Source organism: Schistocerca nitens, chromosome 7 (assembly GCF_023898315.1).
Source record: "Schistocerca nitens isolate TAMUIC-IGC-003100 chromosome 7, iqSchNite1.1, whole genome shotgun sequence".
In the NCBI taxonomy this organism is placed as follows: Eukaryota; Metazoa; Arthropoda; class Insecta; order Orthoptera; family Acrididae; genus Schistocerca; species Schistocerca nitens.
The window spans coordinates 153288846-153305746 of NC_064620.1; the positions used below are offsets into that span (position 1 = coordinate 153288846).

General features: G+C 40.7%; 1 protein-coding gene and 1 non-coding gene across 2 annotated transcripts in view; one reads left to right on the forward strand and one right to left on the reverse strand.

Moving 5' to 3' along the window:
- LOC126195315 (sodium-dependent noradrenaline transporter-like) overlaps nt 1–16901 on the forward strand; it is a 453210-nt gene that overhangs the window by 39370 nt on the left and 396939 nt on the right. The window lies entirely within an intron of this gene.
- Trnas-cga (transfer RNA serine (anticodon CGA)) lies at nt 1123–1197 on the reverse strand. The gene has a single exon. It is a non-coding gene; the product is annotated as a tRNA-Ser (tRNA).

Here is a 16901-nt window from a genome sequence, read left to right on the forward strand (position 1 = left end):
TTGTAACCAATTATCAATCCAGAGTCTTCGATAAATGTCTTCGACCATCCACGAATAATGTTTTTTCATCATGCAGTTGAGGAGATTTTGAGTTGACCATCTTGTTGTCTTCAGTTCTGATCTTGAACTTCCTTGACAACTCTCCTCTGAATTTTGCTATGGATGTCGTATACGTACGCGTTACTTCAACACGATTCAGTGTCTTGTTGCCTAGCTTATTTCGTTTAATATCTGGAAAAGGGATTATCTGTCTACCGTTTCGTAGGCCTTTTGGAAGCCGACAAAGTGAGGCTCATGAGTGCTTGTTTTGAGGTTCAGTATCTGTTCTCTACATGCTATAATCCTGATGTCCTGAACATAGCTTGATATTCTCCACTTTTGTGAGTAACGCTTTGGGAAATATATATAGTTGTTAATGCCTGATCCGTCTGCCTTCTTGTATAGCAGGTAGATGATTACAGAGGTCCAATCTTGTGGAAGTCTCTTTGTCTCCGAGATCACTACGATGTCATAAACTCTCCTTATTGACTCCTTATCTACATATCGTAACGTACCCTCCCCCCCCCCTCACCCTTGACTAATCAGCTATGCGAATATATTGACCACAATCGCGTGAGCCAAACAGTATCAGAAGATTTTAAGGCAGTCGTTTCCGAAGTGAATAACCGATTAGCGGGGGAAAGCGTACGACATTCTCTTTTACAAATCAATGGTGCTCAGTTTCTCTGTAGTAAGAAATGTACAGGACTATAATCAAGGACACAAAGACATAGGAGAAAGGTGAGATGAGGAAGCTAGAATTTTAACAAGTAACTATGATTATTTAAAAGTTCACTCAGTGTCACTGGGTGTTTTTCACAATATTTCTGATTTGAACGAAAATTGACAGTCCTTCAATCTGTGAGGGGTGTCGAAATGGATTAAATGTCTGTGCCACTGTTCTTTTTACTCCATTTACTATGGGCTCCCTTACATTAGAGATGGCCAATTATGGGGCAGGATCTTGAGGGTCCTGGAGCCTTAGGCCAAGTGCTTACAATTAAACTGATGGTTCCATAATGAGATTTTCACTCTGCAGTGGGGTGTGCGCTGATATGAAACTTCCTGGCAGATTAAAACTGTGTGCCGGACCGAGACTCGAACTCGGGACCTTTGCCTTTCGAGGGCAAGTGCTCTACCAACTGAGCTACCCAAGCACGACTCACGCCCCGTCCTCACAGCTTTACTTCTGCCAGTAGCTCGTCTCCTACCTTCCAAACTTTACAGAAGCTCTCCTGCGAACCTTGCAGAACTAGCAATCCTGAAAGAAAGGATACTGCGGAGACATGGCTTAGCCACAGCCTGGGGGATGTTTCCAGAATGAGATTTTCACTCTGCAGTGCAGTGTGCGCTGATATGAAACTTCCTGGCAGATTAAAACTGTGTGTGCCGGACCGAGACTCGAACTCGGGACCTTTGCCTTTCGCGGTCAAGTGCTCTACCAATTGATGGTGTTCCGAGTGGTGCACCGCGTGCTCTACACATCGCAGGACGTTGAAACATCGTAGGAATGTAGGTATGTCCATTAATGGGTAAGACTATGCTGAAAAAAATTATAGTTCCACTTTCTACCTCTACGTGAACATATGGCGCTCTGAGCGGTCAGGATGTGGTGTGCGTGCAGGGAAAGGGGAGGAGCAATCAAATACATGATAATGGTGGTTCCGACACGTTTATTAGCATATAGTCGTAAGTTACAAGATGTGTTCAGTATGGTCTACTGACCCAGAAACTTGCTGAATCCGTAACACGGCATGATTTGACAGTTGCTAGCAGGATATCTGGTGTAATCAGAGCGATATGTCGTCATACGCTATTCTTCAGGTCGGGAAGAGTCTGGACATAATCTGATATGTCGAATGTTCAAACGCGTGTGAAATCTTATTGGATTTAACTGCTAAGGTCATCAGTCCCTAAGTTTACACACTACTTAACCTAAATTATCATAAGGACAAACACACACACACCCATGCCCGAGGGAGGACTCGAACCTCCGCTGGGACTAGCCGCACAGTCCATGACTGCAGCGCCTTAGACCGCGCGGCTAATCCCTTTTCATATATCACCACAACCAGAAGGCACATGGATTTAAGTCAGGGATCTGGAATGTTACACACCTTGAAACAGACCAGAGATGATGCGGTCGTTACTGAATATTTGTTGAGGCAACTCTTTACCTGGCAAGCGACATGTGATGTCGCCACATTTTGCATGAAAATAGTGATGTGGACACAGTTGAGTTCTTACAAATTTGGAATCACGTGTTGCACAAAGAGGTCCTTATGGCACACAGATGTCACTGTACACCTAACACGCTCGTGGGGAGTCACCTCCTCGAAGAAAAATGCACCAACAATGAAGGAGCTGGCGAAACCACACCACAGTCGCTTAAGATGAGTTCAGTGATTGTTCCTGCACAACATGTGGCGGAGTAGAACTCAACATGCGACAGTTCTGTGCATTCACGGCACCGTTCTGGGTTAAATATTCGTCATCCGTCCAAACAATATTCTCTTACTACATGTCATCCATTTCCAAGTGTTCCAAAAAAACGAAAGTCAATGTCAAGCCGTGTAGCCTATCTAGGAGCTTCATTTTGTGGACATTCTGAATCTTGTATGGATATCAGTGTAAAATGCGCTGCCAAATTTTTTGAACTGTTAACAATGGGAGAGACAATTCCCACGATTCAGCTCGAGCACTGATTGCTGAATTTCAAGCGTGTACTGCACAGTTGGCTATGGTTACAGCGACCACAACAACTTCGATGGGAATGGGCCACTTCCCTCTGCCTGCTGCACCACTTAATTCACACGCTTCTTCAAATTTCTTAATCATATTCTTTAGCCTATTGATTGACAAGGAGCCTCTTCGTAGCTGTTTCTGTTGGCGGTTTTTCCAGCGCTGCTATTGCTGCAATTCTGATAAAACGACTTCTCAATAGCCATTCTACTCAACAGCCATTGCCTATCATATGGAAAACTTTAACCTTCTTACCACTTTACACAGTCACTTCACAAAAGAAATCAGCATATGTCACCGAGTGACAAACAACATACTGATATCGAAAGAGGAAACTTTTCACATTCTGACTACTTACACGGCCATATTTTTTGCTGGTGGCAGAAAGTGAAACTTATTTTTTCCCTGTTATTTTTTCAGCATATTCCGCGAGCGCACTAGTTAATGAACGTAACTACAATTTTTCAGCGTCCTGCAATGTATACAACCCGCACTGCAGCATTTGGAACACTCTCAGTTTAATTATAACCTCCCGTCATATCTGTCCACACTTGTCGCACCCTTTATGCTTCGCACTTGGTACTGTAATTTGGTCTCTCATGGACCTTATTTTTCACTCCACACCCTACACGCTCATCCACACAATCACATGTCTAATACTAGGGTGCTGTGCATTCTCTCTGACGTCACACAACCACGTAAAGCATTAGTGCTAGTATTTCACTATACTCCTTGACACGCAACAAAAAATTTATCTATCCTTTCTTATTCGCACTGACCCAATGTAACGATAATAGGCATCACATTACAAAGGTAACTTACATTGGCTTAACAATGTTATTGTTGTTGTTGTGGTCTTCAGTCCAGAGACTCGTTTGATGCAGCTCTCCATGCTACTCTATCCTGAGAAAGTTTCTTCATCTCCCAGTACCTACTGCAACCTACATCCTTCTGAATCTGCTTGGTGTATTCATCTCTTGGTTTCCCTCTACGATTTTTACCCTCCACGCTGCCCTCCAATACTAAATTGGTCATCCCTTGATGCCTCAGAACATGTCCTACCAACCGATCCCTTCTTCTAGTCAACTTGCGCCACAAACTTCTCTTCTCCCCAATCCTATTCAATACCTCCACATTAGTTATGTGATCTACCCTTCTAATCTTCAGCATTCTTCTGTAGCACCACATTTCGAAAGCTTCTATTCTCTTCTTGTCTAAACTATTTATCGTCCATGTTTCACTTCCATACATGGCTACACTCCATATAAATACTTTCAGAACGACTTCCTTACACTTAAATCTATACTCGATGTTAGCAAATTTCTCTTCTTCAGAAACGCTTTCCTTGCCATTGACAGTCTACATTTTATATCCTCTCTACTTCGACCATCATCAGTTATTTTGTCCCCAAATAGCAAAACTCCTTTACTAATTTACGTTTCTCATTTCCTAATCAAATACCCTCAGCATCACCCGACTTAATTCGACTGCATTCCATCATCCTTGTTTTGCTTTTGTTGATGTTCATCTTATACCCACCTTTCAAGACACTGTCCATTCCGTTCAACTGCTCTTCCAAGTCCTTTGCTGTCTCTGACAGAATTGCAATGTCATCGGCGAACCTCAAAGTTTTTATTTCCTCTCCATGGATTTTAACACCTACTCCGAACTTTTCTTTCGTTTCCTTTACTGCTTGCTCAATACACACACTGAATAGCATCGGGGAGAAGCTACAACCCTCTCTCACTCCCTTCCCAACCACTGCTTCCCTTTCATATCCCACGACTCTTATAACTGCCATCTGGTTTCTGTACAAATTGTAAATAGCCTTTCGCTCCCTGTATTTTACCCCTGCCCCCTTCAGAATTTGAAAGAGTATTCCAGTCAACATTGTCAAAAGCTTTCTCTAAGTCTACAAATGCTAGAAACGTAGGTTTGCCTTTCCTTAATCTAGCTTCTAAAATAAGTCGTAGGGTCACTATTGCCTCACGTGTTCCAATATTTCTACGGAATCCAAACTGATCTTCCCAAAGGTCGGCTTCTACTAGTTTTTCCATTCGTCTGTAAAGAATTCGCGTTAGTATTTTGCAGCCGTGACTTATTAAACTAATAGTTCGGTAATTTTCACATTTGTCAACACTTGCTTTCTTTGGGATTGGAATTATTACATTCTTCTTGAAGTCTGATGGTATTTCGCCTGTCTCATACATCTTGCTCACCAGATGGTAGAGTTTTGTTAGGACTGGCTCTCCCAAGACCATCAGTAATTCTAATGGAATGGTGTCTACTCCCGGGGCCTTGTTTCGACTCAGGTCTTTCAGTGCTCTGTCAAACTCTTCACGCAGTATCATATCTCCCATTGCATCTTCATCTACATCCTCTTCCATTTCCATAATATTGTCCTCACGTACACCACCCTTGTATAGACCCTCTACATACTCCTTCCACCTTTCTGCTTTCCCTTCTTTGCTTAGAACTGGGTTTCCATCTGAGCTCTTGATAGTCATACAAGTGGTTCTCTTTTCTCCAAAGGTCTCTTTAATTTTGGTTCTAGGCGCTTCAGTACGGGCCCGCGCGACTGCTACGGTCGCAGGTTCGAATCCTGCCTCGGGCATGGATGTGTGTGATGTCCTTAGGTTAGCTAGGTTTAAGTAGTTGTAAGTTCTAGGCGACTGATGACCTCAGATGTTAAGTCCCATAGTGCTCAGAGCCATTTTTGTCTCTTTAATTTTCCTGTAGGCAGTATCTATCTCACCCATAGTGAGATAAGCCTCTACATCCTTACATTTATCCTCTAGCCATCCCTGCTTAGCCATTTTGCACTTCCTGTCGATCTCATTTTTGAGACGTTTGTATTCCTTTTTGCCTGCTTAATGTACTGAATTTTTAATTTTTTCCTTTCATCAATTAAATTCGATATTTCTTCTGTTACCCAAGGATTTCTACTAGCCCTCGTCTTTTTACCTACTTGATCCTCTGCTGCCTTCACTACTTCATCCCTCAAAGCTACCCATTCTTCTTCTTTCCCCCATTTCCTGCCATTTGTTCCCTTACGCTCTCCCTGAAACTCTGTACAACCTCTGGTTTAGTCAGTTTATCCACGTCCCAGGAGATGGGTTTAACAATATTTGTAATAATTATAAAATATATTCGATTTCAGTCGTGGGTGACATTTCAAAATCTACAGAAAAAATAATCATACAATATTTACAGGATACAGTGAAAAAATTAGACAGTGCATTTGCATTACACTGCTGCAGCATTTCCACAGCCCCACGATAGTACCACCTACCATTTCTCCTGTGTTGGATTTGAGTTCAGAAATAAACCATTACATTTCCTTTTTAATGGGTGTGGGGGGGGGGGGAGCCTGGAGTGGGGAGGGGGGGATTAAGGATAGCTATCCAGGCTAGTAACAGTTCTGTGTTGAGAGCGCAGGTTCTTCACGATATCCTCTGAATTTAGGAGTTTGTTTGAATAGTCTCCTACTGCAATCTTGGTTATTAGGTTTCAGTTTTGCATCTGATTCCTGGAGGTGAATTGCTTATGCCGATTGGGGAGTTACCTGCGATTTGATAGCTCGGTAAAGAATTGTGGTGTTGATAAAAAGCTCTAGAGTTCCCAGCCGGACGGCAGTGTTGACCACACGACTGGAAACCCGAGAGCCTATATTCAGTACTATACGTTGCGAAAGCTTACATTCACAGAAATTGTGGTGTTGTTCGTCTGGCAGTCCCTCCTCATTTGGTCGATGACGTCCTTGATGTGCTGGTGAGCTTCGTGTTCTTTGGTTTTCCTGGTTGCTACGAAGCTTGTGCAATTCGCTGTGCTCTTATTACTGTTTTTGCTCAGTCATGGTTCTTCTCTCCTCAGTTACCTTGTCGGATGAATCTGTTCACCGTGGATGTTTTTGATCTTAGTCTCTGAGACAGTTTTATAGCTAGAATCTTGGTGAAATTGTGTCTTAAAGATGCGATCAATTAGATCCTGTAAGTCTTAATTAGTGTTATACAAAAATTTTTGACTGGGAACATACAACCAATTTAAAACACTAATCACAATCGTTCATTTTTTGTTACAAATATTTAATAAGGTGATTTATGCATGGCCTATCAATCAGGATATCAGAGAAGAATTTAATGTAGACTATCGTGTCATACGTTGGCGCTCAAGTGGTCACAACCTGGTGCTCAGTTACTCGTGTAATGATCGAAGGTCTCCTGCTTTACCTATCACAACTTTAAAAAATGTATTTTTATGCCATACATATTGCTAGTCTGTTATAAAGCTAAGAGTGGATTTACTTTGCGTATTAACCTCACAAAATGTTTAACGCTGTTTCCCATTTGTTATACATGTTTCTGTTTCAGCTCCTATATCATTACTTTTAGTGGTGCTCATCTGTCTTTTACTGATTCCATTTGCTACTGACACCTAATTTCGAACTGCGTACACGTAGATAATTACAAATTCTAATCAGTTTACCAAACAAGCTTATAGCTCTAATGTTATGAACATTACAGATTCTGTAATAGTCCCCAGCTTTCAGGGACTAACTACGGACATTGATGACAAATGTGCTGAATCATTTATGGATGAAACGTTTACATATAACTGCGCGTGTCCTAAAGCAAAATTTTTCCAAATAATTCGTTATGGATATAGAGCAGTATCCCACAGATACAGATTTTGGAATATCAGAAACGTGAATTTAAAAAATTCTTACTTTTAAACCAAACCCCAAAAGTCAAAAAAATGATTAATTTAGCGAACTAGTTTTTGGAGGGGTTTTCTAAGCTGTGGACATGCCCCCAATACCCAGAATAAACTAGAGCATACTAAGCTATAAACATTCCGACAGACCACTTACATACACAGAGGTTTGGTTTATGATTTTGTCATAACGAGCTACACTTCATACTGGACAAGAATTCTGATTCCCTGGAAGTTGATTATAGCCTACTCAAAACTTATTTGCTTGTACGTTCACATCGGTATTCAGATATTCGCTATATATACACCTTGGCTACCCATTACGTGCTTTTGACTTGATTTTGTAATCACTGAAATAAAATTACTTAACGGCTGGCTACACGAACTGACAACACGGCAGGAAGCAGACTTTTCTGCACGAAGAGCTGCTATCCACTTGAGCTCCTATGGTGGTGTATATATTTGTCGTCTATTCATAAATCTTTTGCAGTCTAAATGCAAACGCCGGTTATGGAGCACGTTGTTTTCTTTACTTTTTTAAAATAGCGTTTCACCTCATATAACTGTTAGGCACGAGAAAAATATTGATGTATGTTATTCACCAGGGCAAAATTTACCTGAACAATGTAGGTTGTTGCATAAGATAGTGGAGATTTCGTCTGTCAGATTGTCACATAGGTACGTACATAGTACTAAATACACTGACAAGCCAAAACATTATGACCACTGACATCTGGACGTTTGATGCCGCCTGGTGCCGTTCCGGGCACGTGACGCGTAACAAAAGTACATAAATGGAGCAGACACGGATGGGGATTACCCTAGCGAAGATATGGGCTGCAAATGGAGAAATCCATTGAGATAAGCGATTTTAACAAAGCGCAGATTATTATTAGGCAGAAACTGTGAACTAGTATCTCGAAAACCGCGAAGCTAGTCGAATGTTCACGTGCTACTGTCGTGAGCGTCTCCGAAATGAGATAGAAGGACAATGAAAGTACCAATAGGCACTAAATGGTTGGACGTCCACAATTCTTCATAGAACGTTGGCTTCGGAGGCTTGTCTGCTCTGTAACATAGGATAGATGGTGATCTACACCTACATCTACATTTATACTCCGCAAGCCACCCAACGGTGTGTGGCGGAGGGCACTTTATGTACCACTGTCATTACCTCCCTTTCCTGTTCCAGTCGCATATGGTTAGCGGGAAGAACGACTGCCGGAAAGCCTCCGTGCGCGCTCGAATCTCTCTAATTTTACATTCGTGATCTCCTCGGATGGTATAAGTAGGGGGAAGCAATATATTCGATACCTCATCCAGAAACGCACCCTCTCGAAATCTGGACAGCAAGCTACACGGAGATGCAGAGCGCCTCTCTTGCAGAGTCTGCCACTTGAGTTTGCTAAACATCTCCGTAACGCTATCACGCTTACCAAATAACCCTGTGACGAAACGCGCCGCTCTTCTTTGGATCTTCTCTATCTCCTCTGTCAACCCGACCTGGTACGGATCCCACACTGATGAGCAGTACTCAAGTATAGGTCGAACGAGAGTTTTGTAAGCCTTCTCCTTTGTTGATGGACTACATTTTCTAAGGACTCTCCCAATGAACCTCTACCTGGCACGAGCCTTACCAACAATTAATTTTATATGATCATTCCACTTCAAATCGTTCCGTACGCGTACTCCCAGATATTTTACAGAAGTAACAACTACCAGTGTTTGTTCCGCTATCATATAATCATACAATAAAGGATCTTTTTTTTCTATGTATTCGCAGTACATTACATTTGTCTATGCTAAGGGTCAATTGCCACTCCCTGCACCAAGTGCCTATCCGCTGCAGATCTTCCTGCATTTCGCTGCAATTTTCTAATGTTGCAACTTCTCTGTATACTGCATCCGTACCAAAACAGCACAATGCTGTTTCGGAGCCCACCGTTCATCGTACTTTGTTGAACATGAAGCTTTGCAGAATACCACCGCTACGCCTTTACACGTTGACCCAACGATATCGTCAATTACGATTGCAGTGGGCACGGGACCATCGAGATTGGAACATCGATCAATGAAAACGTGTCGGCTCTTTGCGAGAATTACATTTTTGCTACACTAGGTCGAGTGTCGTCTCCCCAAACGCCGTCATCTAGGTGAACGGCGGCTCGAAATGAGCAAGGCGCCACGGACGCCGGCTGGTGGGAGCAGTATTATGCTATGGGAGAAGTTGTCCTGCGCTTGCGTGGAATCTGTGGTAGTAATGGATATCGAAGACACGCTGACAGCTACGAATCACCTGCATCCCTTTATGCTTGATGTCTGCTCGACGGCGATGTTATCTTTCAGCAGTATAACTGTACGTGTCTCGGAGGCAGAACCGTGCCACACTGATTTGAGGGGCATTATAGCGAACTCACCTTGATGTCTCAGTGACAAAATTCGCCTGTTATAAATCCTATGGAGCAAATCTGGGTTGCTGTCACCGTGTAAGCAAATCAGCGGCCTGTTGTTTAGGCGCATTACTTGACCTGTACGTAGACATCTAATGCCACATACCTCCACAAACCTATCGACAACTGTCGGGTTTCTGATACGAAAATTCAGTGATGTATTTCGTTCCAAAGACGGACAAACACGCTATTAAGCAGGTCTTCACAATGTTTTGCCTCAGTGTCTTTATCAATTGTCTTTTGTTTTAGGTTCTTAGTTGTTTTTACGGCTACTTAGCGATTGTTGCACATTTGAAGGTTATGAGGAGTGTTGTTTAAGCGCTAGAAAACGAACCGTGGAACGGAAAAAGCCTAACATTTGTGATACTTTGTTTTCTTTAGATTTAACAGAAGGTTGTAGGCAGCGTAAGAAGCTGGAAACATTTGCGCCATGTATGGTAAAAGTAAATGAAATAAATTACATCAGAAAATAGTTTTATCGCTTCAATCCAGAACTTTTCGAAGCAAATTATTAGCTACATTCAAAAAGACGAAGGTGCTTTGATGAATGTGGTTTTAACGGATTACTGGCCATGGTGATGAACAGTGACCATTTAACCTTTATGAAACGCATTCAGTGGGCAATGTTGGTAAAAGAGAAAGAAAGGAGGCTTAAGGTTAAACGTCCCGTCGACTGCAAGATCATTAGAGGCGAAGCAAAAGTTACGATGGGGAAGGGAATCGGCTGTGCCTTTCAAAGAAATTATTTCAGCATTTTCCTGTCGCTTTAAGGAAATAACGGAAAACATGAGACAGTATGCTCGTACAGGTAAATGAACCACCGTGTGTTAATACCATACAATGAAAATAATGGTTGGCACTGGAAAAATGTCTGAAGCCAAGGTCAGTGTGAGACCCCAAAATATAGCGTTGTGCATCTGGTGGCACAAGTTATTAAACTATTTGTTTGTGTTAAGAACTCACACCTGGAGCTCAGCCATCGCGGGTGGCACTTGTTGCAAAAAGTAAAAGAAAAAAGAAAAAAGAAATGAGGCGTCTTGTGGTCCTTGGATAAGAAAAGCGACCATGGAAACTGTAACTAGTGTTGCTACTATACGAAAACACCCTACTGAAAGCTGCGTATTTAAAAAAAGAATCTATCCAGGAGTTTAGCTGGAAAGGAATCCCTACCGTAATTATTCTCCTTAGCGCCCACAAACGTCAACTTTTCTCGCTTCTTGTTGGAAAACCTTAGAGAACATTTCTTTGTGGACGAAAGTGCGCTTTAAACTTGGATTGACGACATCCTTATCTCCAAGCTAGTAGCTTTCTACAGGCATAGAATCAAAAATTGCCTGAGTATCATACGACTGTTTTAGTTAATGCGAGGGAATAAATTGTTAATGATTAATTTCTCTCTTATGCTGTTCTGTTTTATTTAATAAATTAATCAGAAGCGTTATAAAATAAGCACTGTCCTAATACAAACAAATTACAACTTATCACAATTCCCTAACAACGAAAGTCTAACTTAATAAAACAAATAACAAATGTATCTTTAATACGGGTCTGCACGGAACGTCACCCATTAGCAAGAAGTCTTGTGTCATACCGAAGTAGCATTTTGGGATTACCACAAATATATTTAAGACTGGCTGTTAGAACAGATCTAAAAACAATTTAGTTAAAAAAGTATTCGATGCCTCACATAATCAGTCGAATTGTGTGTTCACAAAAACTAAAAAATATATGAGGGTATAAGGAGAAAAAATTTAGTTTAACATGAATGCAAAACCACAATTTGTGAAATTTTTCACCTTTAGTGCTAGGGGATAGTAAACCGAGATTACAACAAGACTTAAGATGTAGAAGTTAAGATTTCCTTGCTGGTTTTAGATCTGAAAGCTTCCATCCCTGTAAGAGGATAAGTAAAAAGTAGACAAGGTGTCTATGTATCCAGCAAGTTTAGAACCTAGAGCTAACGCATCTTCGCTTTCACAAAGCAACTACGTTATCACTTAGCTAGCGAGCCGGTACTGTCTGCACTATATTTCCATTGGCATAGTGATGGATAACACAGATGTTAAATTTGAGATTGGGTAAAGTCTATGTGGAACAACCTTACTGGAATCAAATTATAAATTTGACAATCCAATGTCACACCTTAAGTGGGGTGGAATTGCTACGCAGCGCTTTGCAATTGGCGATGTTTGCTCTTCAATTAGGTCCTGACTGTTTCATACTAGCGAAGCTTATAGGCTATCAGAAATTTCATACGAGAATTAACAAAGTGCAATTATTATAACAGACTGCTAGGTTCAGTTGTACTCTAGTTGTGGCTGAATATGACTCACTCCGTGACGGTAATTTTAATTTCATTTCACCTGCTGCCGACATGCAGAACGAGTTGTGTGAGAAGTGTTTTCCGCCTTGTGAGAGTCGCCGAGACAATTTTGTATTGGCTGACACAATCAGAAATGGTTGGAGACGTCCGCAAAGCTCTTCTTCGCACCTTCTCGCCTTCTACGGTAATTCGTTGGTTACTACAGTTGTGTTAATTCCATAGATAATTTGCATAACAAATTTTATCTTCTGCCACTCAAGTGACATGGTGGTCACTGCACATGTTGTGTGTCTTACAACTTGATAAGTAATCAGCTCACTGCCACGTACGTTTCGCTGTTCAGAATTGTACTGCGTGAAAGATCTCACTAGTATATTTTTGTTATCGCCTTCCCGGCTATATTTCAATTACAGTGAACTACCTGGTCTTGAGTTACCGCCTCTTTACGAAAGCTCAGAGAAACTGTCGAAAGTCGAGATGTTGGTTGCTCCTCTATGTTTTATCATACTAGACAGATGCTTAAAGTATTCTAACAATTGTAATCATTTGTTGTGTAACTTCTATATAGGAACTTCCACCTCTGACAATTTTTATGATAGTTGGATTGTTATTTGAAAATCGGAAAAGGAGAGAGTCAATTTGTTTGAGGTGTGGGTCTACAGAAGAGTGCTGAAAATAAACTGACTGATAAGATAAGAAATGAGGAGGTTCGCAGCAGAAACGACGACAAACGGACTACATTAAAAGTACTAGTTAAAAGAGAGCAACGTAACACATCCCAAGATATAATGAAATAATAAGCAATCAGTTGCATAAAAGAAATTTAATTTCTTTAACGATTTCGGGCACTTAGTGCCCTTCTTCGGAAGTTTATGCCTACCAAGGACCTTCTGAAGAAGGGGACTAAGTTCCCGAAACCGGTAAACAAATTAAATTTCTTTTAAGCAACAGGTTGCTTATTATTTCATTATATACGAGTACAGTTGCTGAGGACGGATAAAATACGAAACATGTTAAGATTCTTCTTTGAATCCTCAGTCTTCTGACTGGTTTGATGCGGCCCCTCCACGAATTCCTTTCCTGTGCCAACCTCTTCATCTCAGAGTCCTATGTCCCCAATTATTTGCTGGATGTATTCCAATCTCTGTCTTCAGCTACAGTTTTCGCCCTCTACACCTCCCTCTAGTACCACTCGAGTCATTCCCTGATGTCGTAACAGATTTGCTATCATCCTGTCCCTTCTCCTTGTCAGTGTTTTCCACATATTCCTTTCCTCTCCGATTCTGCGCAGAACATCCTCATTCCTTACCTTATCAGTCCACCTAATTTTCAACATTCTTCTACAGCACCACATCACAAATGCTTCGATCCTCTTTTATTCCGGTTTTAACACAGTCCATATTTCACTGCCATACAATTCCGTGCTCCAAACGCACATTCTCAGAAATTTCTTCCTCAAATTAAGGCCTTTGTTTGTTACCAGTAGACTTCTCTTCGAATGCCCTTTCTGCCAGTGCTAATCTATTTTGATGTCCTCCATGCTCCGTCCATCATTGGTTATTTTCCTGCCTATGTAGTAGAATTCCTTAACTTCATCTACTTCGTGACAATCTATCCTGATGTTAAGTTTCTATCTGGTCTCATTTCTGTTACTTCTCATTACTTTCGTCTTTCTTCGATTTACTCTAAATCCATATTCTGTACTCATTAGACTGTTAAGATAACAGGAAAAAACATATATTGTACTAAAGAGAGCCTTAGAGGGCATAGTCTGTAGATGAAGACAGATATTATAATACATGAAACATATAACTGAAAACGTTTAGCGCAGGTAATGTGATTGGCGCAGGAGAGGAAGTCATGACGAACTGCATCAAATTATTCAAAATATGAGAGGAAAAAGTCTTCATTAGAGAATTATGCTTATGTTCTTCCTGCTTTTGTTTTCATCAATCCAAAGATCAATTTGAAGCAGTTCTCTCAGCTAATCGAACATATGTATTCTCCATATCTCTACATAACTACTACAACCCGTATTCGCTTGAACCTATTCACTTTATTCGAAGCTTTGTACTTACGCACATCCCCTACACACACACACACACACACACACACACACACACACACACACACACATCTGCCGCCATTACCAAATTGACGACTTCCTGATGCCTCAGAACGTGTCCTATCAAAACGATCCCCACTTTTATTCGTTTTGTGACATAAGTTTATTTTCTTCACAATTCGACTACATGACATTATCATTCCCAATGGCAAACTTCGGTGTTTTTATTTATTTTCTCTGAACTTTTAATTTTCTGTCATAACTTCTCCTTGGTATGTTCTGCTGGTTGCTCAATGCACAGATTGAATAACGCTGGAACAGATTACAACATTCTCTCTCCCTCCCTTCTCAACTATTGCTATACTTCATGTCCCTCAGCTACCATCTGGTTTTTAACCAAGTTGTTGAAAACCTTACCCTCCTCTAATTTATCCCTGCTACCTTCAGGATTTCATTGTGTCTTCTCGTCAACATTGGCAAATGTTCTCTCAAAATCGACGAACGCTAGGAATGTAAGTATGCCATTTTTAAACATATTTTCTAAAATAGGGCCAGTGTCGCCTCACGTGTGCCTATATTTCCCCGGAATCCAAACCTATCTTTTCTGAGCTCGGCTTCTACTAGTTTTTCGATAATTCTGTAAATAATTCGTGTCAGAATTAAGCAACCATTTTGCTACTTATTAGACCAATAGTTCAGTAATATTCTCAACTTTCAGTCAACTGCAGCTGTAACCTTACGTTCTTCCTGAAGTCTGAGGGCATTTAGCGTATATTATATATCTTGCATACCAGTTATAATAGTTTTGTCATGGTATTTTCTCCAGAGAATAGCAATAATTTTGAGGGAATGTCGTCTACACCAAATGCCTTCTATCGACTAATGCAGCTTAGTGCTCTGTCAATTCAATTCAGTATATCATTTGTTACCCAAGGATTTTGCTTATCTATCACTAAAGCTGCTGTCAGTATTAAGACTTGTAACAACAGTTCTTAACCAAAGGATCTTAGTTCCAACAGGAATCTACACTCAGATAAAGAAACGATAGGCAATGTCAATAATTTATTTAACAACCTAGATGGAGCACCTGTGGAGTGTGTGGGGTCCTGGGATGTCGATGCAATGGACATGTAGTTGAGCAACTCCTTCCCTTTCGGATATTAACTGTGGGTTTTAATGAAGCAACAAATGGCCATTATTGAATTGTGTTTAAATAATGAGGCTTCTAGTTTCCAGTATGCATAAAACAAAACAAGAAAAAATTTAACAGCTACTGAAGAGTAGGGCCACCCTAATAATCACATATTTAACAGAGGGAATTATGTATGTTATCAATCACCACGAAAGTGACAGCATATTGGAGGCAGTACCAGGTCACTAGCTAAAGAGTAATGCAGCCACTTTGTGAACGGGAAGATACATTTGCTCTAGGCTCTGATCTCACTGTATTTTACTTCTTCTCTCATCAGACTATAAGCATTCAGATCGAAAATCCATAAGGAAATGCTAACTTCTCCATCTTAAAAGTTATCACACTCTCGTTTTACCATCCCTAGCTCTAAGGTGAAAAATGTAACGAACTGAAGGTTTGCACCCCTGTTAAAACTTACACTTTTCTCCTGATACCGAAATACTTTTTAGTTTTATGTGAACACTTAATTGGTTTGATTATGTGAGGCATTGATTAATTTGTCAGCTGCATTTCTTTTTGGGTCTACTCCAACTGCCAGTCTTTTAATATTTTTGTGGTAATGTCAAAATGCTTCTTGGCTAGGACACGGGACTTCACGTAGAGGCAGATCATGTCTGGGTCAGAAGTATGTAATATCTTACTAATGGATGATGTTTTGTGCAGGCTCGTATTACAGGTACCATTTGTTTTTGTTTTATACATGTCGTGATAGGTTGTAACCCGTTTGTATTAGAACAGTGCATATTTTATAGCGCTTCTTCTTGGTTTATTTACCCTCGATAGGACGCTCCGATTTTCATAACACGAGCGGGCGCGCGGCGTACTTTTTACACTTGTAAATAACAGCTGTCGTTATGTTACCAAGCTAAATATGTATGAGCAGAATCACAGTTTAATTTTAGTATAATTAAATAACGATAAAGTAAACTTATATTACACGAACTAAATCATTGTTTAATTAAACAATAATAAAACAAACTTTCATTGTATCACTCTGTCGTCGTGTACAAGTGTTACCGCAGAGTAATCACCCACTCTGAACGTTAAACACAGCAGTTGAATCACATCCCAGCCAAACGCTTATTCGATTAGTAATTATCTCCTGAAAAACTGCTTCATTGTGGCAATGTGCTGCTATCTAGGAATCTAGGACATTTTATGACACTGATCGTAAGTTTTCCTCGCCTAGCTCCTGTTTATTTTGTATTACAGCTTCTCACTTGGACATATGACGACACTACTTATAACTGTGTTAGCTGAAGCAATAATGAATGAATAGGTAAAGGCCCGCAATTGTAAAACAACAATGGAACGGTACAAGACGGTGTTATCTGTGGTTGGCGCTCTATATATACAGGAGTGCCCAGTTAAGTGTGT